This window comes from Gossypium hirsutum, chromosome A10, assembly GCF_007990345.1.
Source record: "Gossypium hirsutum isolate 1008001.06 chromosome A10, Gossypium_hirsutum_v2.1, whole genome shotgun sequence".
Lineage (NCBI taxonomy): Eukaryota > Viridiplantae > Streptophyta > Magnoliopsida > Malvales > Malvaceae > Gossypium > Gossypium hirsutum.
The window spans coordinates 13468464-13494015 of NC_053433.1; the positions used below are offsets into that span (position 1 = coordinate 13468464).

A 25552-nucleotide genomic window follows, 5' to 3' on the forward strand; every position below is an offset into this window, starting at 1 on the left:
AAGAATTTGTTTTAAAATAAAGGTAGTATTCGATATTAGGAAATTCGAGAAAACGTGCCCTAACTTACTGGGTTTCGATTTTTCTTGTTTATCCTAAATAACCGAACAACCTTTTAAAAAAAATTTAGAATATATGAATTTTAAATCAAGGCAAGCTCATTCTCAAAGTTTGAGATGTCGTGTCTTAACTTACTGGGCGTGACATTTTATTACTTCGAGATGAGAGAGTCTTTAACGTTTGTTTTAATCTATTCGGTCATTTTCAAATTAGCGTTTTTACGAAGAGGGATCGTATTTCAATGTCTTTCAAGCTTTCAGTTTTCGACACTAAGATATTAATTAATCAACTAGGTACCAATTTTGGGGCGCTACGAGGGTGCTAATCCTTCCTCGTGCGTAACCGAATCCCGAACCTATTTTCTTGATTTACATGGACCAAAATCGTTGTTTAAATAAATCAAACCATTTATTAAAAATAACCAATTTTACAAGGTGATCCAATCACACCTAAAAAGATTGGTGGCGACTCCCGTTTTCTTTTTTCTCCAAGTCGATACCTGTTTTTTTTTTAAATCGTTACGACAGCTTGGCGACTCCACTAGGGAGTTTTATAAGAGAGTCAAGCCACAAGTTGATTAACTTTTGTCTTTTTTCGAAAATTGAGAATTTGGTTTTGATATACGATCTCTTCATTGCGTTTCACCCGTTTTTCGTACTGTTTTCATCATTTTATTCCTATTTTCTTTAATCGTTTCAAGTTTTTATGCATATATCTTCTCGCATTGCATTGCATGACCGTTGTGGTCACACCCTTAAGTGGGAGTGAGAAACTACGCCTTCGTGAGGTTTTCACCTCCGTGCAAGATAGTGGATCACTTTCGAATACATCTATACCTATGGTTTTGTGAGATTTTCATCTCCGTGTAGCCATAGGGAAATGTATTCCCCTGAATTGAACTCGATTCAAATGAGCCTATAATGGGTGAGGATCGAGGAATCTGCTGATTCAGGTACCTCAAACTTTAGAACCAACCTCATATAGAAAAACCGTAAGAACCCAACTTAGTTAGGATTAAACCTTAGATATTACCCCTATAAACTATCGTTGAGATTTATTGATATCATGCAATACTGACTACTTCTTTTCTTTTGTTTGCATGTCATTTTGCATTTATAAAGGTATCGATTCACGGTCAGTTTCTAAGTTAGGAAGTTTTATTATGGAAAACAGACTTCTTGATAGAATGGAGGACAACGCCGATGTTCATAAATGGTCAGAGCAAACTCAATTGGAAAAGGGAGACAGTATAATTATAGGATATGTGTTGGAGTTACCAGATTATACTCGTATAAGTGTCACACAGAATAATCTCCAAGAGCTTAAGGAAATTTGGGATCAGTGGGGCAATGGGACCAATCAGTTATTATACGATAATTACGGAGATTTACCTTGCTTACTCGATATTCAGGTAAATGAGCACTTATTCCGAGCCCTTGCTCAATTTTGAAACCTGGCGTACAGCTGTTTCACCTTTGGAGAAGTAGACTTGGTACCTACCGTAGAGGAGTACACCGCCTTACTTCATTGTCCCAGGTTTCAGAGTGATAGGATTTATTCTCGAGCTGCTTGTGTCCCTACCTTTTGGAAGAAATTAATGGCCATTACGGGGATGAGCGAGCAGTGGGTCACGGCCAAAATTAAAGAGAAAGGTGAGTGCAAGTGCATCTCGTGGGGCACTTTAAAAATTTTGATTTTGACACACTCTGATGAGACGAAGAAGGTAGACATTTTTGCCTTAAGTTTGTATGGACTGATGGTTTTCCCTAGAGCTTTGGGATATGTGGACGAGGCAACCACGGATCTTTTTCATCAACTTAGCAAAAGGGTCACTTCTGTCCCTGCGATTTTGGCGGAAACATTCAGGTCCTTAGGTGCATGTAGGAGGGCTGGCGCAGGCAGGTTTATAGGATGTGCTCAGTTACTTTTGGCTTGGTTCTACAGTCACTTTCGGTTGATTGGTAGGACTGTTTATCGAGTTTTCTTTGAGAACTACTCACCAGTGAAAGATATAGTAGCCTCGTCTAGAAAAGTGGATGTGCCGAAGGAGAATTGGATAGCATTACTTCGGAATCTTCAGTCGAAGGATGTGAAATGGAGAGCTCCATGGATAGTTCCTGGTGATATACTTTATCGATGTGGCAACTTTAATTGGGTTCCCCTGTTGAGAATTTGGGGTGCCATTGGTTATGCCTCTTTGCTCGTGCTGAGGCAGCATGGATTGAGATAGTTCGTACCAGTGACTCAAGGGTTAGCTCAAAGTGAGTTTGTATACAGAGGAGCCGATTACAAGAGGAAGGTTAGCAAAATTTCTAGTACTTGGAACAAGACTTATCGATTGAAGGGAGTGGCCATTAATCCTGCTACGACACCAGAATATGTCGAGTAGAGGAGTAGAAGGATTAACGATAATATTCCTATGACAAAAATGGAGGAAGTTCGACCAATGGAGGAATATCTACAAGTGATACCCTCGGAGCTTGATATCATGAAGCAAGAATTTAAGACAAAGAATTTAGAACTCTAAAAGAAGATAGAAAAACTTGAGGAGGAGAAGATGTATCTAAGTCTAGATGTTGACCTGTAAAAGAAGGAGGTTGAAAAGGTTAGGAAAGAAAAGAGGAAGGTTGAGGAAGACCGAGATGATTTAAAAGAAAAGTCTAATAAGGCACAAGTATCTTTGAAGCGAGTGGGGTTAGGAACGTCTTTAGAACAGTGGCAGAAAGAAGTTCAAGAGGAAAAAGTTAGAGCCGAATGCTGGGAGAAGAAGTGCCAAGAAATACGGTCGCAGAATTTGACATTAGAGAGAGAGAATAAAAGGGTTGAAGATTAAGGTAACTGAGCTTGGAAGATCTCTTCGTTGGTATAGAAACCATGATCCTACGGTCGAGTTAGAAGAGCTAAAAAGTAAGGTTGAAGATTTGGAAGCGGCATTGCATGATAGTGAACTTCGGATTGAGCAGTTCGAGGTGCAAGAAGATTGTCTCAAAGAAGAGCTCCATCAAGTTAAAGGTCAAGTCAGAGATAGGGATTATATTATTGGAGAACAATAGCCCAGATCCGAGAGGTTACTGAATCTGTTCAAGACTTAGCAGTACGAGTGGATGCTTTGAGCATGATGTATGAGTCAACGTCTAATAAAGGTCGAGAGTTAGCCCTTTTATTAGATAAAGTTAGAACTTTGGACATTAGGGCAAAGGCGTATATGTAATCCATTTATATATAAAGATATTCTTTTTCTAAATAAAGTTTTCTAAATGAGATTGAATCGAGATCGATACCTTTTTGCATTCATGCATTTGCATTACATTACATCAAAGAAAAGAAGATGTTGATTCGAAATTTGATTCTTAAATAGAATAGTTTGTCATAAGGAAACGAATTTCTTGATAAAGTGGATTCTAGTGCCGTCGTCTGAATATAGTTCAAGTAAACACGACGAAAGAAAGCTGATAATCCACGGAGGAATACATGATGTAATTGCCAGAGATTCAAGCCAACAAAGGTTATCCAAGAGCATGACGAGAGAAAACCGGAAGTCCACGAAAGAATACATGACTTGATTTAATTGCCAACGAAGATTATCCAAGAGCCGACACTTTTTGATGAGTATCATGAAGATAAGTGAGCAAGAGATCGAAGCTCAGATTAAGCAACAACGAGCTAGCAGAGGCATCTTTTAGAGAATTTACAAGATTCGACCATGAAGAAAATATCAGCGTTTACTTGGACTATGAAGGGCATGACCGCATATGTAATCTATTTTCATGTAAAGAAATCTGTTTTCTAGAAAAGTTATTCTAATGGAATTGAATTCAAGATCAACATCTCATTTTCTTTTTGCATTCATGCATTTGCATTACATCATATCATATGCATTCAAAATTATAGAAAGACCCTAATTAGTTAAAGTTTACTTCCAGAGAGGTAGAAAAGGAAAATCTGGAAATCACACATCCGTACGGCACTCGCACTAAAACTAAGAGTATAGATCAAAGGTTCGAACAATTGCAAAAGGATATGCAATAGCAATTGGCCAAGATGCAGAATGATATGAGGGAACAAATACTAGAGGTTCAGAGGAGTATGATGGCTGAAATGGCTCAGCTTCTAAGGGCCACTGATAAAGGGAAGACCCCCATGGCTATCACTGGTGAGGAGGATGAGGATCATCCTCCGGGTTTCACTCCGCCACGTGTGCCACTGCAAACTGAGGTACCTCCTAGAAGGTCATCTGTTACTGTAAGACCTCAACATGGGCCGGTTAATGCTGGAATCCCCGTGAATTTCCCATCTGGGTCGGGAAATAACGTGGGCAATAACCTGATCGACCCTGTCACTCCTGATCCAGATATGATGGAGAGGGAAAGAATGGCAACTGAATCCTCAAAACAATTGGAGGATCGTTGCAAGTGGTTGGAAGAGAAATTTAGGGTTTTGGAAGGCGCTAACAATCATCAAGGGATTGATGCCAAAGACTTAAGTTTGATCCCAGACTTGGTGCTTCCTCATAAATTTAAGATGCCGGAGTTTGAAAAATATAACAGGACTACTTGCCCAGAGGCACACATAACAATGTTTTGTAGGAGAATGACTGGGTATGTGAACAATGATCAACTATTGATCCATTGTTTTCAAGACAGCTTAGTAGGAGCAGCGGCTAGGTGGTACAATCAGTTGAGTCGTGCAAGAATCAGTTCATGGAGAGATCTTGCACAAGCCTTCATGCAACAGAACAACCATGTGACTGATATGACGCCAGACATGATCACGCTTCAAAACATGGAGAAGAAGCCTAATGAAAATTTTAGGCAATACGCACAATGATGGAGGGAAGTAGCAATGCAAGTACAGCCACCACTGTTAGAAAAGGAGACCACCATGTTATTTATCAACACTCTGAAGGCACCGTTCATCACTCACATGATTGGAAGCACCACGAAAAGTTTCGCGGATATAATTATGGCAGGAGAGATGATTGAGAACGCCGTAAAGGGCGGTAAAATTGAGGGGGAAACAACTAAACGATCAGCCCAAAGGAGAAAGGACAATTAGGTGAATAGTCTCAACTCGAGAGCAATCACAGTTGGTCAACCCAAAGCAGCTATGGTCGAACAACAAAATACCTAAAGATAGGAATCGAGCATAAGACAGAATTCGAAAAGAATGTAATTTATGCCTATCCCTGTGACGTATCGTGAGCTTTATCAAAGCTTGTATGATGCACATGCCATTACTCCATTTCACTTGCAACCACTACAGCCACCGTACCCCAGATGGTATGATGCAAATGCTAAATGCGAATATCATGCGGGAATACTGGGGCATTCGATCTAAAACTACACCGGATTCAAGAAGGCCGTTGAGAGGCTTATCAAGATGGGGGTTGTGAAATTCGACAGTATCCTTAATGCCAAAAATCTGTTACCAGATCATGGCAATCAAGGAGTGAATGCCATTGATGAAACAATGGAAGAAAAAATCAAGGAAGATATTGCTGAAGTGAAGACACCCATGAAAGTAGTATGGGAGGAAATGGTGAAGAGAGGTATGTTGACCTCTGGAAAAGGTAGAAGAGGAATAGAGAATTATTGTGAATTCCATGGAGAGGTGGGTCATGTGATCCAAAATTGTGAGGAGTTCAAGGCCATGGTGCAAGGCCTTATGTTTGACAAAGAGCTATAGATTTTTTAGGGTAGTGCTTGCAAAAGATAAATATGTGTGCTGGAAAATGAACAACAAGGAACCAGCTGACCAAGAATTATTATTTCCTTACCAGAGAATAAGAAAGTGGGGACACGAACTGGGCCCAAGATCGTCATCCATAAACCCACTCATTTCCCTTACAACGATGACAAGAGGGTGCCATGGAGCTATGATTGCAGTGTAACAGTACATGAGGGGGAGAGCATAGCCAGTGCATCTAGGAGCGGGCAAAATGAAGGTTCCCATACGCGAAGTGGGAAACGCTATAATGGGGGGCATCAGAGTGGAGCCCACGAAAGCAAAGGATGTTGACGTTGAGAAGAAGAAAGAGGTTGAAATCCTTGTCAAAGAGCCAGTAAAGGAAGAAGGGCTAAGGAGTTTCTAAAATTCCTTAAGCATAGTGAGTACAATGTGGTCGATCAGTTGCATAAGCAGCCGGCGCGTATATCAGTATTAGCCTTACTTCTGAGTTCTGAGGTGCATCGGGATGCATTTTTGAAGGTACTTAAAGAAACATATGTTACCCACGACATATCCGTTAACAAGTTGGACCGGTTGGTAAATAACATCAGTGCGGACAATTTCATCTACTTTAATGATGATGAAATTCCACCCGGGGGCATAGGGTCAACCAAAGCCTTGTATATCACTACTCGGTGCAAGGGATACACGCTGCCAAGTGTACTCGTTGATAACAGGTCTGCTTTGAATGTCCTTCCATTATCCATATTGAACAGATTACCCATTGACGATTCGCATATGAAAACATGTCACAACGTGGTAAAAGCCTTTGATGGAACTGAAAGGAAAGTGATGGGACGAATCTACATCCCTTTGGAAATTGGGCCAAATACATATGAAGTTGATTTCTTGGTAATGGATATCAAGCCCTCCTATAATTGTTTATTGGGGAGGCCATGGATACACTCGGGAGGAGCGGTCCCTTCCTCATTGCACCAAAAATTAAAGTTAGTAACAGATGGACGGTTAATAACCATCAACGCGGAGGAAGACATTATGGCAGTAGTCACTAGCAAGGCCCCTTATGTCGAGGTGAATGAAGAAGCTATTGAGTGTTCTTTTCGCTCTTTAGAAATCATCAATGCAACTTTCATTTTGGAAGGAAGTGAGGTGCCGGTACCCAAAATGTCTAGAGCCACAAGGATGGCCCTGCAAATGATTATGGGAAAAGGGGCATTACCGGGAAAAGGACTAGGAAGATAGTTGCAAGGAGGGATTCAAATCCCAAAACTGATTAAGAAGAAAGATCGCTTTGGTTTGGGCTTTAAGCCAGACCATAAGCACAAAAAGCAAGAGATGGAGAGGCGCCAAGCGAGAAGGAAGGCGCGTTTAAACGGAGGAGAAGTGGAGTGGGAACTGATGACATTCCCACCTATATCCAAATCCTTTAAGTCAAAAGGGTTACTGATAGAAGAGAGTCATCAAATTAATGTTGTGCACGATGAAAGATTGGAGCAATGAAGTTTCGAGGACATTCGCCCTTACGAGCCAGGGAGCTCTCTAAATAATTGGACTGCTGAAGACCTTCCTGTAGTCTTTAGGAATTTTTCAGAGTAATTCCTGAAACATGTCTATTACTCTAAGGCCTAGGAGTAGTAAGATTACATTTGTGAAAATAGGCCTATATTCATCTATTATTATTTAAATAAAACATAACTTTTATCGATTTTAAACAAGCATTGTTTCATTTTTATCAACCAATATTCTTTTAAATTTAGGCAATTTTTATTCTTTTATTCATAGCACATAAACAATCATTCTTAGATTCATTCATTCTTTGTATATTCTTTCATACCCTACAGGTCTCTAGATATCAATGATATGAGCACTGATACTGCCACTCCTGATTTCTCTTACGAGCAAGACATGTGTTTAGAGGAATCTCAGGATTTTGAAGATGTTCACCATTGTGACGTATCCCTCGATCTGTTAAGAATGGTAAAGCAGGAGGAGAAACAAATCACGCCACATGAGAAAGAGGAAATAGAGAATATATCCCTAGAGGAAGGGAAGGAGTTAAAAATTGGAACACTGATTACCGAGGACACAAGGCATAATCTGGTTGAGTTGCTTCGAGAGTTTAAGGATATCTTCGCCTGGTCATATCAGGACATGCCCGGATTGAGTACTGAAATTGTAGTACATCGTCTTCCGATAAGGCAGGATTGTAAGCCAGTTCAACAGAAGTTGCGGAGAATGCGGCCGGACATTGTTCTAAAAATAAAAGATAAGGTTAAGAAGCAGTTCGATGCAGGGTTCTTACAAGAAGTGAAATACCCCGAATGGGTAGCTAACATTGTACCAGTTCTTAAGAAAGACAGAAAGGTACAAATGTGTGTTGATCATAGAGATTTAAATAAAGGTAACCCCAAAGATAATTTTCCTCTGCCACACATAGACACTTTAGTGGACAACACAGCAGGATATTCGTTGTTTTCCTTTATGGATGGTTTCTCAGGATACAATCAAATAAAGATGCATCTAGAGGACATGGATAAAACCACATTCATAACCTTATGGGGTACCTTTTGCTACAAAGTAATGCCGTTTGGACTGAAGAACGCAGGGGCAACATACCATCGGGCCATGGTAAACTTATTCTACGACATGATGCATAAGGATATTGAGGTATACGTTGATGATATGTTTGCCAAGTCGCATACACAAAAAGAGCACATTAAGGTCTTGAGAAGATTGTTCTTGAGGTTGAAAAAATTTCAGTTGAAGCTCAATCCAGTAAAGTGCACCTTTGGAGCCAGATCGGGAAAGTTATTAGGCTTCGTAGTCAGTGAAAAGAGAATTGAGGTTGACTCAGACAAGGTCAGAGCCATACGAGAGTTACCTTTACTACATACTCAGAAGGAAGTTCGAGGATTCCTAGGAAGGTTGAATTACATCGCTCGGTTCATTTCACAACTAACCGAAAAATGTGACCCTATCTTTTGCCTCCTCAGAAAGCACAATCAAGGTACTTGGGATGAGAAATGCCAGAATGTTTTTGAAAAGGTCAAGCAGTATTTGTTGAATGCTCCGGTATTATCTCCACCTAGCCTAAATAAGCCGTTAATACTGTACTTGTCAGTGTTCAGTAATTCTATGGGATGTGTGCTTGGCCAGCATGACGAGTCAGGGAAAAATGAGAAGGCAATCTATTATCTCAGTAAGAAGTTCACTGACTGTGAGATGATATATCCACTGATTGAAAAGTTGTGTTGTGCTCTGATTTGGACAACTCAGAGATTAAGACAGTACATGCTATACCATACCACTTGGCTCATCTTAAAGCTTGATCCATTGAAATACATGATGGAGTCAACGGCTCTGAATGGAAGAATGGCGTGGCAAATTTTGCTTTTAGAATTTGATATAATCTACATAAGTCAGAAGGCTATCAAAGGAAGTGCGGTAGTAGATTTCTTGGCCAGTAGGGCTCTAGAGGATTATGAGCCATTGAACTTTGATTTTCCAAATGAGGAGTTGATGTGTATAGCAACGACCGAAGATTCTTCTTGGAAGCTCAATTTTGATGGGGCTTCTAATGCAGTCGGAAATGGAATTGGGGCAGTCTTGGTATCCCCAAATGGAAATCACTACCCTTTCACATGCAAGTTGGACTTTGATTGCACGAACAAAATGGCTGAGTATGAAGCGTGCATCATGGGACTACAAGCAGCTATAGAGCGGGGTATAAAAACCCTAAAAGTATATGGAGATTCTGCGTTGGTAATTTATCAACTCAGAGGTGAATGGGAAACAAGGGACCCTAAATTGATCAATTATTGAAAGGTAGTTTTGGGGTTACTTGAGGAGTTTGATGACATCACCTTCAATTATCTCCCACGAGACGAAAATCAGATGGCAGATGCTTTAGCAACCTTGGCCTCAATGATTAAGGCGAATAAAGAAGAAGAGATAAGACCAATTCAAATGAGTGTCTATGAAGCTCTAGCACATTCTTGCAACATTGAGAAGGAAGAAGAGGATGATAACCCTTGGTATCAGGATATATTACAATATGTGAGGGATTGTAAATACCCTGAACAAGCCAATGAAAATGACAAACAAACGTTGAGAAGGCTAGCTTGCGACTATGTCTTGGACGGGGATATCCTGTACAAGAGAAGGAAAGACCAAGTACTTTTGAGATGTGTTGATGCCGTGGAAGCTAAGTTAATTTTAGAAGAAGTTCATGAAGGCGTATGCAGGACACATGCAAATGGGTTCACGATGGCTAGACAAATCATGAGATTTGGATATTATTGGTCTACCATGGAAGGGGATTGTATCAATTACGCCAAGAAATGTCATAAATGTCAGATTTATGGAGACAAGATACATGTACCACATTCACCTCTACATGTTATGACTTCTCCATGGCCCTTTTCCATGTGGGGCATGGATGTCATTGGACCAATATCACCGAAGGCTTCAAATGGACATCGGTTTATCTTCGTGGTCGTTGACTACTTCACAAAATGGGTAGAGGCCACTTCTTACGCAAATGTTACTAAGTCGGCTGTGAGTCGATTTTTGAAGAAAGAGATCATTTGTCAGTATGGGATGCCTGAAAGAATCATATCAGACAATGCATTGAACTTGAACAACAAAATGATAGTAGAAGTTTGCGACCAATTCAAGATTAAGCATCACAATTCTTCCCCCTATCATCCAAAAATGAATGGGGCAGTAGAAGTTGCCAACAAAAACATTAAGAAAATAGTGGGGAAAATGACTGAGACCTATAGAGATTGGCATGAGAAGTTACCGTTTGCACTCCTGGCCTATCGAACATCTGTCAGAACCTCTACCGGGGCAACCCCATTCTCGTTAGTTAATGGGATGGAAGCAGTGTTACCTATTGAAGTAGAAATACCTTCTCTTTGAATTTTGACTGAAATAAGGTTAGATGAAGCTGAATGGGTTCAATCCCGATATGACCAGTTGAACTTGATTGAGGAAAAGAGGCTAAGAGCCATTCAGCATGGTCAGATGTATCAGAAGCGAATGATGCGAGCTTATGACAAGAAAGTTCAGCCCAGAGAGTTCCACGAGGGAGACCTTGTACTGAAAAAGATTCTTCCTATTCAAAAGGATTTTAGGGGGAAATGGATGCCGAATTGGGAAGGGCCGTATGTCGTGAAGAAAGCTTTCTCCGGCGGTGCATTGATCTTAATAGAAATGGATGGGAAAAGTTTACCCAACCCAGTGAACTCAGACTCAGTTAAAAAATACTTTGTCTAAAGGAGAAGAGAATCCAAGGTGAAAACCCGTAAAGGGCACATTGAAATTAAAAAAAAAACGGAGAGGCCAAGGTGAAAACCCGCAAATGGCACCTTGTGACCAAAGGGGTTTTGAGTTGAAAACCCGAAAGGGCAGCTCAAATTTTGAAGAGTACACAGTGATCTTGCTATATTTGAAGGGCGAATCACGTTGCATATTGGGGCATTAACAAAGTACTTTGGATCATTTTAAACACATGTTGAACTCAAGAAAGACTTTGTGGAGCTGGTGTATAGGTACTCAAGCAGCAATATCTTGAGCATCTAACTTTTATCCTGTTTTCTATCTTTAGATTTTGTTCCTTACTAAAGATAGGCTTTCAGATTAATTTCCTTTGTATCATTTCCTTTTAATTCATTCAAATCCAATTATTCTTAAAGAGTTATTCATCTTCCATGTTGCATTGAAATAATGATAGATGAACTAAATATATTTACAAATGAAGTTTTGCGCATTACTCTAGAATTTCTAGATAATACAAGAAACTAAAATAGGACAATTGTTCGAGAAATTCACACATCCTCAGTGGACTGTAGCATTAGAGGAAAGGTACAGGCCTACAGGTTGAGCAAGAATAATGTTTTGAAAAAACAAATGAAGGAATGAGTGGCGACGTCTAGGATAGGGGTCATATTCACAAAATTCTACATCATAACATTTTTAATTAGGAACATCCGACTCATTTCGATCATGGCATCCTAATTATCAAGCATAATCATTCTACAGGTTATCAAAGATGACGCACCTTAACCCCTAAGCAGTAGGGTAATAGGCCGCAGCATAGCAGATCTGGCTAAAGCAGATCCAAGATGGTTTGGCATCCTTGTGCTTACAAGGAGTAAATCGAAGACATAGCTGATTTGGCTTTCGCGTACTTACGCTAAAGCAAGTCTAGAATGATTTGGCATCTCTGTATTGTCAGAGAACAAGCCGAAGTCTGGCATCTCCATTTCGACGGAGAGTAGATACATAGCAGATCCGGCCTTCAGATGTTTATACTGAAGCAAGATCCAAGATGATTTGGCATCCTTGTGCTTACAAGGAGCAAATCGAAGAAATAGCTGATTTAGCTTTCGCGTGCTTACGCTAAAGCAAGTCTAAAATGATTTGGCATCTCTGTATTGTCAGAGAACAAGTCGAAGTCTAGCATCTCCATTTCGACGGAGAGCAGATACATAGCAGATCTGGCCTTCAGATGTTTATACTGAAGCAATATCCAAGATGATTTGGCATCCTTGTGCTTACAAGGAGCAAATCGAAGACATAGCTGATTTGGCTTTCGCGTGCTTACGCTAAAGCAAGTCTAAGATGATTTGGCATCTCTGTATTGTCAGAGAACAAGTCGAAGTCTAGCATCTCCATTTCGACGGAGAGCAGATACATAGCAGATCTGGCCTTCAGATGTTTATACTGAAGCAAGATCCAAGATAATTTGGCATCCTTATGCTTACAAGGAGCAAATCGAAGATATAGCTGATTTGGCTTTCGCGTGCTTACGCTAAAGCAAGTCTAAGATGATTTGGCATATCTGTATTGTCAGAGAACGAGTCGAAGTCTGGCATCTCCATTTCGACGGAGAGCAGATACATAGCAGATCTGGCCTTCAGATGTTTATACCGAAGCAAGATCCAAGATGATTTGGCATCTTTGTGCTTACAAGGAACAAATCAAAGAAGTAGATTTGGCGTCTCTGTGTTCGACGGGGAACAGATTTAAGATATCAATATGAGAGTCATGAGTTTGCAAGGAGTAGATTGACGAAGCAAATTTGGCATCTCTGTATTAGACGAGGAGCAGATCGAAGATGACAGATTTGGCGTCTCTGTATTAGACGGGGAGCAGATCAAAGATAGCAGATATCGCTTTCCTGAGTTGCAGTGAAACAGATTGAAGCCGTTAAGAGGCCATCTAAAGAAGATCAAGGATCAAGAACTCAAGACTCGGCGAGCCCGGGCAAAATTGGTCTTTTTATAGTCTTTGCTCTGTTCACGTTACACGACAACAAGCAAAGAGGGGCAACTGTACAGCCCAAATTTTGCCCGGGCTAAAAAGCCCAACATCTAAAGACCCAACAGCCCAAAACCCAACAACCTCTAAAGCCCAATCACCTAAACCCTAATGGGCCATTTATGAAATAAAAAAAATCCAAATATCTTCACTCTAACCACCCCACTAAACCACTCCACTAAACCACTCCAACCACCCCACTAAACCACCCCACTAAACCATCCCAACCATTCCACTTGCCTACAAAAAAATTAGTTGTAAAATTTGGCTATAAAAGCCATTCAAGACTATGTTAGAAAGAGGTTTTTTTTTTGGAAAGGCTAGTTTTTGGAGATTAATCAAAAGATCAAAGCAAAAGAGGTTTCTTTTGTCTATTCTCATCTTAAGTTCTTTGTTTGTTTATTGTTTTCCTTTCAATTTTATTTTGTTTTTTATACGAAAGTAAAAATAAAAGTAAGAAGCTTACCCATATTTTCATTACCGAAAAAGGTTTTTTTGAGGTCCGGCCGCCGTGTACGGTGGCGTCGATGGCGGCCCGTGGGGGTTCGTGACCGGAGCAAAGCCGGACCAATAGCCGGATTTAGAAGGGAGGGAGAGAGTGTTATTTTTAATATTGTTATTATTTTCTATTATTATTATTATTATTACTAATACCACTATTATCATCATTATTACTATTATATTATAATACCTTTTCATTATTATTACTATTGTGTTTTTACTATTATTATTATTATATTTTCTTTTTTTGTATTTACTTATACGCTATTATTTTTTATATTAACTAATTTAATAAATATATATTTTTAGCATATTTATTTTATTTACATATCATTACTTTTTTTATTATTATTTCATCATCTATTCTACTTATAGTTTTTTAAATAATTTCAAACATTTAGCTTATTCATTATTTCCCTTTCTTACTATTTGTTCGACTCATTTATCTTACCTTCGTATTTATCGTTACTATTCATATTTGTGTTTATGTTTATCTTGTTATAGTTATTGATTTTTATTTGTTATGCGTTCTTTATTATCTCGTTCCATCACGAATTTAGGTTTTATCTAACCCAATAATAATTCTTTCATAAAAATAAATATTCCGTATTTGATAATTCGAGACAATCATGCCCTAACTTACTGGGTCTCGACTTTTCTCATTTAATCTAAATACGGAATACTTTTTTAAATCGCAATACGAGTTTTGAATAATACTTATTTTCGGAAGTATGAGGTGTTGTGCCCTAACTTACTGGGTATAACACTTCGTTACCTCGAAGTAAGAATTTGTTTTAAAATAAAGGCAGTATTCAGTATTAGGAAATTAGAGAAAACGTGCCCTAACTTACTGGGTTTCGATTTTTCTTGTTTATCCTAAATAACCGAACAACCTTTAAAAAAATTAGAATATATGAATTTTAAATAAAGGCAAGCTCATTCTCAAAGTTTGAGATGTCGTGTCTTAACTTACTGGGCGTGACATTTTATTACTTCGAGATGAGAGAGTCTTTAACGTTTGTTTTAATCTATTCGGTCATTTTCAAATTAGCATTTTTACGAAGAGGGATCGTATTTCAATGTCTTTCAAGCTTTCAATTTTCGACACTAAGATATTAATTAATCAACTAGGTACTAATTTTTGGGCGCTACGAGGGTGCTAATCCTTCCTCGTGCATAACTGACTCCCGAACCTGTTTTCTTGATTTACGTGGACCAAAATCGTTGTTTAAATAAATCAAACCATTTATTAAAAACAACCAATTTTACAAGGTGATCCAATAACACTTAAAAAGATTGGTGGCGACTCTCATTTTTTTTTCTCCAAGTCGATACCCGTTTTTTTTTAAATGGTTACGACATTATTAAATATGATAAAATTAAAAATATGTATGCTAATTTGAAATTGAAAGTGTGCACACTGGGACATAGCAAAAGCATGCAGAAAAGGAAGGGCCATCGATTTGATTGTTGATTTAATGTTTGAGACCATAAAAATCATTAAAAGAGATGAAAGGAGAAGAATTTATTTGAATCAACTTATTTAATTTAAGAATATGGAAAGAAAGAAGTTATATATATATATATATATATATATAGGCAACTGACAATCTTTTGAGTTTTGAGTAAAGACAACATTTGCAATGCTTTATACTGTACAAAAGAGATATTTCAGAATTGATCCAATTTCAAGGAGGCCCGCCATTTCAAACCAAATTACTCAAAATAAAAGTATATAAGTGTAGCTGACTGAGTCTTAACTCAATTAATATGAGTATTATTATCAATATAAGAATATAATCTTTAGTACGTTGAAGTACATTATCTTACTATTTATAAGTTAAAGAAAGATTATAATTAATTCTAAGTATTATGTTAAAAAGAACATATATAAGCAGAAATTGTTAAGTTATTCAAAATATATATATACACATGTATGTATATATATGATTGAGTTTAAAGTTTATAGGTCTCTTTCGTAAAAATAAAATAGGTATGTACTAACTGAATAGGTGTGGAATTTTGAAGAACCCCCCCCAAAAAAAAAAAAAACTTATAAAACCGTGAAAAATTGCAGGTGAGCAGGCTTGAATGATGAAGCAGCAGTGGCATGGGGTGTTTTTTTTTTCTTAGCAAAGAATTCTCAGTCATGTAATAATGTAAGTAAGCTAAAAACAGAAATAGTGCTTTTTCCCTTTACCCCTATGCTTCACTTTTCAATACAGTTTCCATAATTAAGGACGTGCAATCAGTTAGCAATTTTGAATATAAATAATTAATAATTGTACTACTACTACTAGATTCTTCATTATTTCTTGCTCTCACCTCGCTGAGCGCAACGTCGTCCACGGGTGGCACCTTGCAACCATGATCTTCGTCGGCATACACATATTCGATACGTGGAGTGCTTTCAATTTATATTGTCAAAGATAAATGTTGAACCTCTTCTTTACACGAAGTAGATTCATTAATCCCATCATTATTTTGCTAAGAAGGTTATCATGTTCCCTAGGAGATCGATCGTGAGAAGATTAGCAAAGATATGTGTCAAGACTTAGTGCCAAGGAAGCAACCAACTTCACCTATAAATACTCTTTGGCCTAACCTCTCATCCTTATGCTTTTCCTTTCTCCAACCACCCTTCTCAACGACTCTTGGAACACCTCAATTGTGTGAATAGCCATTCTTTCCTTCGTTTTTTATCTAAAAAATTTGGTGCAATGAGCGTGGACGAAGTCAAGGCCATCCTGAAGAGTGTATCCTCAAAAATTCGATTTATTAGCTATCACCCAAGGATTATTGCCTTGATTTTTATCCTTCCTAAATTGTCTATGCGTTTTCCTTGCAACCACCATCCAAGGTCCAAATTTTTCCGTCACTACCATCTCATTTTCTTATGATTCCATTGACTCAATGACATCAATTGGGTTCTTTTCAGTATTAACAGCACCAACCTTAGGACAAATTTCTCGTAGATAACCATAACATACGCATTCAAAACAGATGTTAGGGATAGACTCATATTCCACACATTGAAATCGTCCATCAATTCTAGCCGATACTATTAACGGCTCGTTCAAATTAACGCTAACCGTCAAACGAGTAAAATGACCCCATGCACATTGATCAATATTATAATCAATCTTAATCACTTTACCAATCATGTTACCACTAGCCGTTAGAATACTTCACTTATACATACCACCTAATATACCTGGAAGACGAATCCATGCGATAACATTCCTAGGGAAAGAGATACTTAGACAAAATGAACTACTCCATGGTTGAACTGTAAGAGAATTTCCAAAAATCACTCAAGGACCTCTTGACAGAGCCTTCGCATAATCATTTCAATATCCATCAACTGAAAATTTTGAGACAGCTTCTAAAGCATAAGAAGTTTACTCATAAAAGCATTGAAACCAATCTTCCTTCCTAGAAATTTCAAGATCACAATACTAGCCATACTCTTCTCAATGAATGAGCGTACTCGAACAAAAAAGTTAATAGATGGGATTCTAACTCAATATCATCGTCAAACCAAGAGGATCCTTTATCCCCACAGCCCTGACCACTGTTTAGAAGCGTATACTTGAAAGGCGGTTAAGAAACACTTTGCGGATAATTCACCAATCTCATATCAAACTCCGCATCATCCTCCCTCATCCTACTCTTTTTAGCAACCTGACTAATGTCACCCGTCGTAGGCGGCTTCCCATTTTTTCGGTACCTCCATCAGCAAAGGACATGAGAGAATCCATTTTTTATCACGTTATACTCTATGTTAGATCTCCTATAATTTAATATTATCAATTAAATTTGATAACTTGGTTTTGAAGATCGTGACCTGAGTGAAACAAAATTATCAAGTATATTGTACCTGAAGGGTAAAAAAGAGGGTGGGTAGGATGCTACACTTAATTTGACTTGAAGTACGTGATAGTTTACAAGGGAATAGAATAATAGAATTAGAGAAAAAAATGCAGATAAACAAAGGATTAATGGACAAAATGTGAGTATATGAAGCTACCCAGCTAGCTGGCTCGGATGATTATTTTTGTCCATTTTGATAGATATATAGAAAGATAGGACCACCTATTTCTACATGATCCTTTACCCAATATCATTCTCTTCTTACCAACACTTTTTCTCTGTTCCCCCATTTTTCAAGTTTGTCTCAAAAACATAACATGTTCACCTGTTTTTTTGCTATATTGTAAGAATACAAAATATCTCCATAGTTCTGTTCTTTTCTGTTTTTCCGTAATTAAGCACTGTACATGTTTTGTTTTTGTTACTGATATTTCCTAATGAAATGATTGGAAATGTCATCTTAAGAACCGTGGTGGGTTTGAATTATGACTAGAAATACTAAAGTCAATACGTGTTTGAATCAAACTTTATAATTGACCCATGAAACGAAAGCCAACGAAAACTGATTAAAAGGTAATCACTTGAATCGAAAATTAATTAATCAATAAAAAATCGAAAATTAAGATTAAAAAAGACCACCCTGCCAATTGGCTATGAATTTTATTTATATATTTTTTATTAATATTTTAAATTTTTTATTTAATTATTGTAAAACCAATAATTCAATTGAAAACTAGTAATTTAACTGGTTTAACAATGGGTGATATAATAGAGGTCCCTGCCCACCACTTTTTGCCCATTTGAATGAAAAGATCCATAGATTTATGTTTTCACCATGTATTAATTTCTTATCCCTTGAATGCAAATTTAGAGTTGGGCTTACTGATTAATGATTGCGGCTTACTTAAATCTCAGTTTTAATTTTTTATAGTTATTTGGATATTTCGGATATTTTGTTTGGGATCCTTTTTTTATTAATAATTAATAAAATTTGCTGTTGTTAAAAAGATTAATTATAATTTTTTAAAAATATTAAAATAAAAATTTGTCATTATATTAATTTATAAATTTATTATTTTTGGAAGAATCTAACTGCTATTTTATTATTTTGGTTGGGTCAAAGCTTTTGCCTCTCCACAGATACGAGAGAAAAGATAAAAATAGAAAGCCTACTTAATTATAATTAAATCTTAGAAATTCGAAGTTCCAAGAAAAGCGGAAGACATTTCTGATCATAATACTAAAGAAAGAACAAGTAATTCATTGGTTACAATTTACAAAGCAAAGTGTTTAAACCAAAACACAAAACGAATTAAATTTTATCAAAATTAAATCATTAAAAAAAGAGATAATGACAAAAAATCTCCTCTACTTTAACAAACTTTCAATTTATCTAGTGTAATATCTGAACTTTAATCTCGTCTATCAATATGATACTCACCTTTAACAATGTTAATTTCTCAAAAAAGTTGACACGTGGACCAATTATATATTGCCACGTGACATTACTAAAAAAACAATCAATCAACTCTAATACCTGAAAACAATCACTTAAACTTAGAAGATAGAAATTCAAAAGGAGAATGAAAGACAAATGAAATCAATAAGTAGCTTTGTATTTAATTTAAATTTAAAAGAAAAGAACTTTTGGACTAATTGCTATGAGATCCTTAAGCTATAAGTCAAAAGTAGCTCATGATTTGACCAAGTGTTAAATAATGTTAGTATTTAATCTCGTTAAAGGCGAATACCTTATTAATAAACGAAATTAAAGCTAAGATATTACATCAGACAAATTATTGTTAAAATACAGGATGTCATTATCCCTTAAAAAAAAGTGTTACCAGAACCACACAATTTGCCACTAAATATGGGCCCTGTTATGCTTGTGAGCCTTGACCTGTTATGTTCAATGGCAGCTACCACGCCCGCCCATGCCTTTTGCACGACAGTTCCTGGGCTACCTATATCCTCTACTACAACCTAACCTACTTTATATGTAAATAGATTTATCCATCTCAGCAACGACAATGGGGTGTTTACTCTCTTTATTTTTAATGCAATTTGAATATGATATTCTTAACCATCAAAACGATGCTTTCAAACACATTATGTATCATGAAAAAAGCCTCCCCCTTTTCCACTAGCATCAAAAAGTAACCTCCGTTATTAATGTCACAGTTGACAAAGAATCATTCATCCCCCCCCCCCAACTGAATTGGGTACAATTTTTTCTCTGGAAAAAACCTTCATTTCTAAAATGTTTTGTATGCCACATTGGGCCATTTTTGTTATACAGGTTTCTAAACGGCACAGCGCTCTTATCCGTATTTTCCTATGTAAGTTACTGAGTTTTATGTAACAACACTGCCATGCTGCTGCATCGCCACAACAGGCTCGCCGCATCTGGAACACTGGAATGAGGGAACCGCAGCAAAGCGTGTTCTAAGGCAGTAATAGCAATATCTGTGAATATCATTTATAAGCAAGCCATGTATGAAAATCCAAATGCATTCCATGGAAACAGCTGTTACGAGTAGCATTCGTTAAATTACCAAGATGCATGGTGACAGTATGCACATGGCATTCTTTTATGGAGCTCAAATTCATAAGACATATTTCAAGCCAGTTGTTCATAATTTAGGGCAATATGGAGCTTCATTTCTTTCAAAAATTAGGCCCCATAAAGAGACTGGATATGAAAAATCGGAACAAGGTTAAGTGTTGTTCACAGCATCACCCTGATATAACAACAAAAGAGCTAGAAGTGTATACAGGGATAGGAAAGAATTCAGTTAACTTACCGATGCTGACAAGGGAGAGCGAGATAAGCAAGTGTTGGACTTGCCCGGCAAATGGGACAAATAGAGTCATCCTCTTTAGAACTCGAAGATTTGTCCTTTGAGAAAGGGTGAAGAAAACTTTTAACAGTTGATCAGTTAAGAAGAGGGAGAAGCAGCAACAACATCTCCTGCATAATGTAAGTATTATAGTTACAGTCATTGCAGATGAGAAGAAACATTGTTGAGCAGACTCAAAATGGTAAACAATCAGGCTATGATCCTATAATATACAGGCATTGGAGCAAACAAACTCCATGAGCAAATTACAAGCCTTAGACATCTCCTTCACCGAATATGTTAATGACAGAGTGTTAACTTCTTTATTCGTAGTTAAATGGAGACATGGTGGCAATACATGTGAAGTTTTTTAACCCCACTCTCAGAAGTCAGAATAAAGCATAGCCCAAAAAGATATTTTCCAATTTTCCTTATTTCTTTTGTTTCTAAGTTTGATGGAACTCAATATGTATATATATATATATACTTATTTACCAGCAATAGAAACTCCCATCCCTTCCTAATCATTTTGTCGATTTCTCCACAATATACACCTCACTTGATATCTTTTACTTTGGTAAAGACTAGCCTATAGACAAATATTAATGTTCCTCTTATAAATAAAGAGTACATATAAAAATCTAGAAACTGAACATTCAGATGCACAAGAATTGACACGCTGGCTTTAACAAGGATTACTGAGAACTCATTCCACACCAACTGACGATTCATGTACTCAAAACTAACAGCTCGATTCATATTAGGACTTTCATAGACAAGCCTCCCTTGTAATGATCTTTCAATAAGGTTTCTATACCTGCATTAAAACAAGTGGAATTAGATCAACTCTGCTGAAGAGAATAACAAGGTTTCTCAAACCAGCTAAAAGTTCTCTAGCCATCAGGTTTCATGTTTGATAGAATAAGGTAATATTTACCAAAGCAAGAACAAGACAAACAGATTAGTTTCGCAAAGTGACGATGGCAAATGGAAAACTTAAGATGAGTTTATTTTCCTACAGTATTAATGAGATTCGAATACACATGTGCTTCAACATTTATAAGGCTACCTCTTATGAAAAACAACACTTTGAAACCTACCTTCCAGTATAAAGAAATATGAGTAGGTTGCCAAAAGATGCAGCCTTTTAAAGCCCCTAACGTTGCATCAAACCCCAAGCTCGCCGTGCCAATGGCCTCTGAAGAAGAAAGGAGAAAACAGTATTGAGTTTAAACAGAGTCCAAACTCTTCCTAGGGGAAGAGCACAAAGAAGAAACCAGAACCTCCTCAGAATCACCCCATCTGCAAAAAGCAGAGAATGACTGTAAACGAGCCCAGATGTACTGACCACCCACTGCAGCAACACAATACCAGATCTTTTGAGCAAAAGTTAGCCCAGGTCCTTCCAAACCTGTTCTTACTGCAGAAAGATATGCAGTAAGACAAACTAAGGATGTAGGTAAGGCTACATGAGAGAAAGGAGAGCTAAGAAAATTCTAACCAAGGTAAGTGCTATGCAGATATTAGGATGAACTCTTTAAAACTGACAGTGTTAAATAAGGACAAATGCTCCATCTTCTAAAATGCAGTAAAAAGGGATTATTTCAAAAAGGAATAGATGTAATTTTGATACAATAACTGATAATTCAGTCGCTGATAAAGTCAAGACCATAAATAAAAAAAAGGACGAGGTACAAGAGAATGATTTGTTTGGCAAACTAATGTGAGGCATAGCATACATAAACCTCAATTGAAATAGAAGTAAAAGAAACAAATTCCTGCTATTAAATAAATAAATAAATCCTCAATAGCAAACAAATCATTTATCACAGCACATGAGTTATATGAAGACAAAGTGGTTAGTAACAATGCTTATACATGAGCAAGACACTTTTCTAGTGCCAAAATATAACATAAAAATTTCAAAGATATATCTATCTTCATCTATATGATAAACATAAGAGAAATCAAAGAATTGAAAGCCAATTCTTAAGTAGCAGAATAAGAAAGAGAAGTCCAGACCTTCTTACCTTTTCCTCTTAATGCCACAGCACGTTCATCTCTATACCTCAGATTCATAAATGCAATTCCTGGAGTTGGCTTATCTACCCAAATTGAAAACCGCCAAATGAGAAACTCGAGGAATGCATTGAGTTCTGGTTGGTATTGAAATAACATTCCTGGCTAACCCCCAACAAAATAGAGAAACAAGATCATAGAATTGCAAAGCGTAAGTTCATTTTCCATACACCACGAATGCCTTCAATAGCAAAAATACCTTCATCAAAGAGAAAACTTTAACCAGCTGTTCTTTTAACATGGCTGACATCTCAATATCCAATCTAGCAGCATCAAATTGATTAACTCTAGATATTGATATCGATATAGTGGAATGCTGCAGTATAGCAGAAGTGTAAATAAAATAATCCACAAAGGTTCAAATAACAGCAGAATTAGAGCAACCAGGAAAAGAATTCCACCTAGCAGTTGGATATTGATCTTTAACCTATTCACCATTAAGCACAAAGATCAAAACTTTTCTATTAAGCCTTCCATATGCATAAACAGAGAATTAAAAGTTCATATTAAAATTTTCACCATAACAATGCAATTTCATTCAGCTTTAGCAAATTTTATTCCTTGATACCCTAAAACCTATTCCCCTTGCATAAAAAAAGAAAATTTCCAGATACCATTTCAATAAAAACAAGTAACCCCATGGATATTAAAGGGAAATTAGGGTACCTTAAAACATAATATTTTGAACTTTGAAGTGTTGCCAGGCAATTGTGTGATTAACCAAACAGATGAAAGGAAAATAAACAAAGGGTAATCAATTCTTCTGTTCAACTTCAATTAAAGTGTCACAAAAAAGAAAATTACCTGATGAGAAAGAGAAACAGAGTGCCAGTGAGGAACTAGCCTTTGGTAAGAAGTAATCCAAGCATCTTCCTGTGGTGCTGGGCATGGATTGCTTCTTACACAAATCATTTGAAGAGATTACAAAATGGATTCTTTGTTTTGGGGGAATTTCATTTGATGAGATTTATGTGCCGCTGAGGTTTTTGAAGATGTAATTTAAATTTTTTTTTCTAGGCTGAAAATGCAGCTAAAAACCATGAGACTTGAGAGGTGGATTAGTTTCAAAACTTGATTGCATTAGAAAAAATTAAATTTAGAGCTAATTAAATTAAGGTTTTTTAAATGTTAAGTCAACTTGAAAAAATAATTTAAGTTTGATTTAAGTTTAATTTTGTAATTTAAATATTTTAAATGATTCGAATAATACATTCACGTAAATAATTTTTTGTTTATATCAGTTTTGAACCCAACAAAATTTTTAAAATAATTAAAATAATTTTTAAAAATTTAAAATATTTATAAAAATTCTAAAATTTATATTTTTAAAAAATTATAAAATTTCTAAAAAATTTCTAAAAAATATTTTAAAAAATTTTAAAATAATACTTTTGGAACTAAATAAATTTATCATATTAAAATATCTTATTATTTATTATTTTCTGTGACAAAATTTTTAAATATATATAATTTTAAATTTATATGCTTTAATATAAAATTAGTTATACTGTAGTAAGATTTTAATTTGACATATTTAATTTTTTAATTTAACTCAAGCAATTTCACTCGATTTGATTCAGCTCAAGTTTTATTTCACTTGACTCGATTTGAAAAAATTTCAAATCAAATTAGAATGATAAAATAAAACTCTTAAACTCGATTAACTTAAAAAAAATTCACTCGATCCGATCGAAATCTCACTGCTGAATTATTGATTTAGTTCCCACGTCGCACCTTGACTTGTAAGATTTCTTCAACCTTAAAATTAAAAACAAACAAAATGGATGGCATTTTCTTTTGTTAGGTATAGAGATTTTTTTTCCTGTCAAATATTTTTAGATTATGTCATATTTCTTTTAATTTATTTGAAATGATTATAGGTGGAGTAATATAAAATTTACATATTTGATCTTTAAATATATAATTGTTTTAGTTTTTTTATTTATATAAATGTAATTATTATTTAAAAGAAAAAGTAAATTCTTTTTTATAATAATATGATAATACTCGTCGGATTTTATAATAAATATGGATAGTAGTTAAGTTATGACACATTTACAAATTAGAATGCACAAGTGGAAAAATTTATAATATAAGAAATATATTTATAAAAATTAATATAAAGAGACAAATAAAGTTTTAGTTCAGATGCTAAAGTTAAAAACATTAACAATGAGTTGGTTTAATTTTTTAAATTTTATATAAAATTAGAAAATATGAAAATATTTATAGGATATATTTATTAAAGAATTATTATGATTCAATAATTTTATTAGAATCATGATTAAATTAAGATAATTTGTAAATATTAAAGAATTATAATTAATTTGATAAAATATATAATCATTAAACGCTAAATATGTTATTATTTCAATTTTAAAACTACCATGTCCTTAACCTACCACAAAAAGGACACTTGATTAATAAGTACCGAAAAGAAAACAAACTCGATTAATTAGTGTCCATTTTAAACTTTTTTCTGTTGGGTGACAAAAAGAAATTTGACCATTGTTGGGTGATCATCAATGTAATTTCCTTATAAATTATCAATATCTACTTTACTAAAATTAAACCTCAAGTCAATTGGAGTCCAACTCAATTCGATAATAACAAAAATAACATTACTTCACAAAAGAAATTATATTATTTTGATGATGTTTTTTATCTTCTATATGGAAAATATCATATAATAAAATTTTAACTTCTCTAAAATTTTTAACATTTGTGGAAGCCTATTAAACTCTTCAATCATGGGTCAAGTCAGGGGCGAAGGCAGGAAAAAATTTTAGGGGGCAAAATTAAATTGTCTATATCTTTAAATTTTTTAAATGATTAAATCAAATTTTTATCATTTTTAGGGGGTCAAAGTGCAATTTTACTTTTACTAATTTAATTTTTTTTAAAATTTTCATTTTAGGCCTTTAAATCTACCTCTAGGTCAAGTGTTTCTCACTCTCTTTACTGATGATCTTATGTTTTCTCACTTAAGTGTTTATGGATCAAATGAGAGTTCTGAAACTGGTCCTTGAAGAGTTTTGTCACTATTCAAGTAATAACTCTAGTATGCAAAACATGAATACTTATTTTTCCAGGAACATTTCATCACAATTAAGGAGTGCTATCAGCATGGAGTTAAGTTTTCTTTTGTTGATGATCTTGGGAAATATTTAGGCATTTTGCTTCTTCA

The 25552-nt window shown here is 35.8% G+C and overlaps 1 pseudogene across 1 annotated transcript; it reads right to left on the reverse strand.

Moving 5' to 3' along the window:
* Nucleotides 1–19041: 19041 nt before the first annotated feature.
* LOC107897179 (peroxisome biogenesis protein 2-like) lies at nucleotides 19042–23438 on the reverse strand (annotated as a pseudogene). The gene is made up of 9 exons (XR_001684062.2): nucleotides 23170–23438; nucleotides 23032–23052; nucleotides 22565–22681; nucleotides 22317–22470; nucleotides 21570–21706; nucleotides 21387–21484; nucleotides 20986–21103; nucleotides 20251–20417; nucleotides 19042–19912 (listed from the first exon to the last, which is right to left on the reverse strand). The product of XR_001684062.2 is annotated as a peroxisome biogenesis protein 2-like (transcript).
* Nucleotides 23439–25552: the final 2114 nt, after the last annotated feature.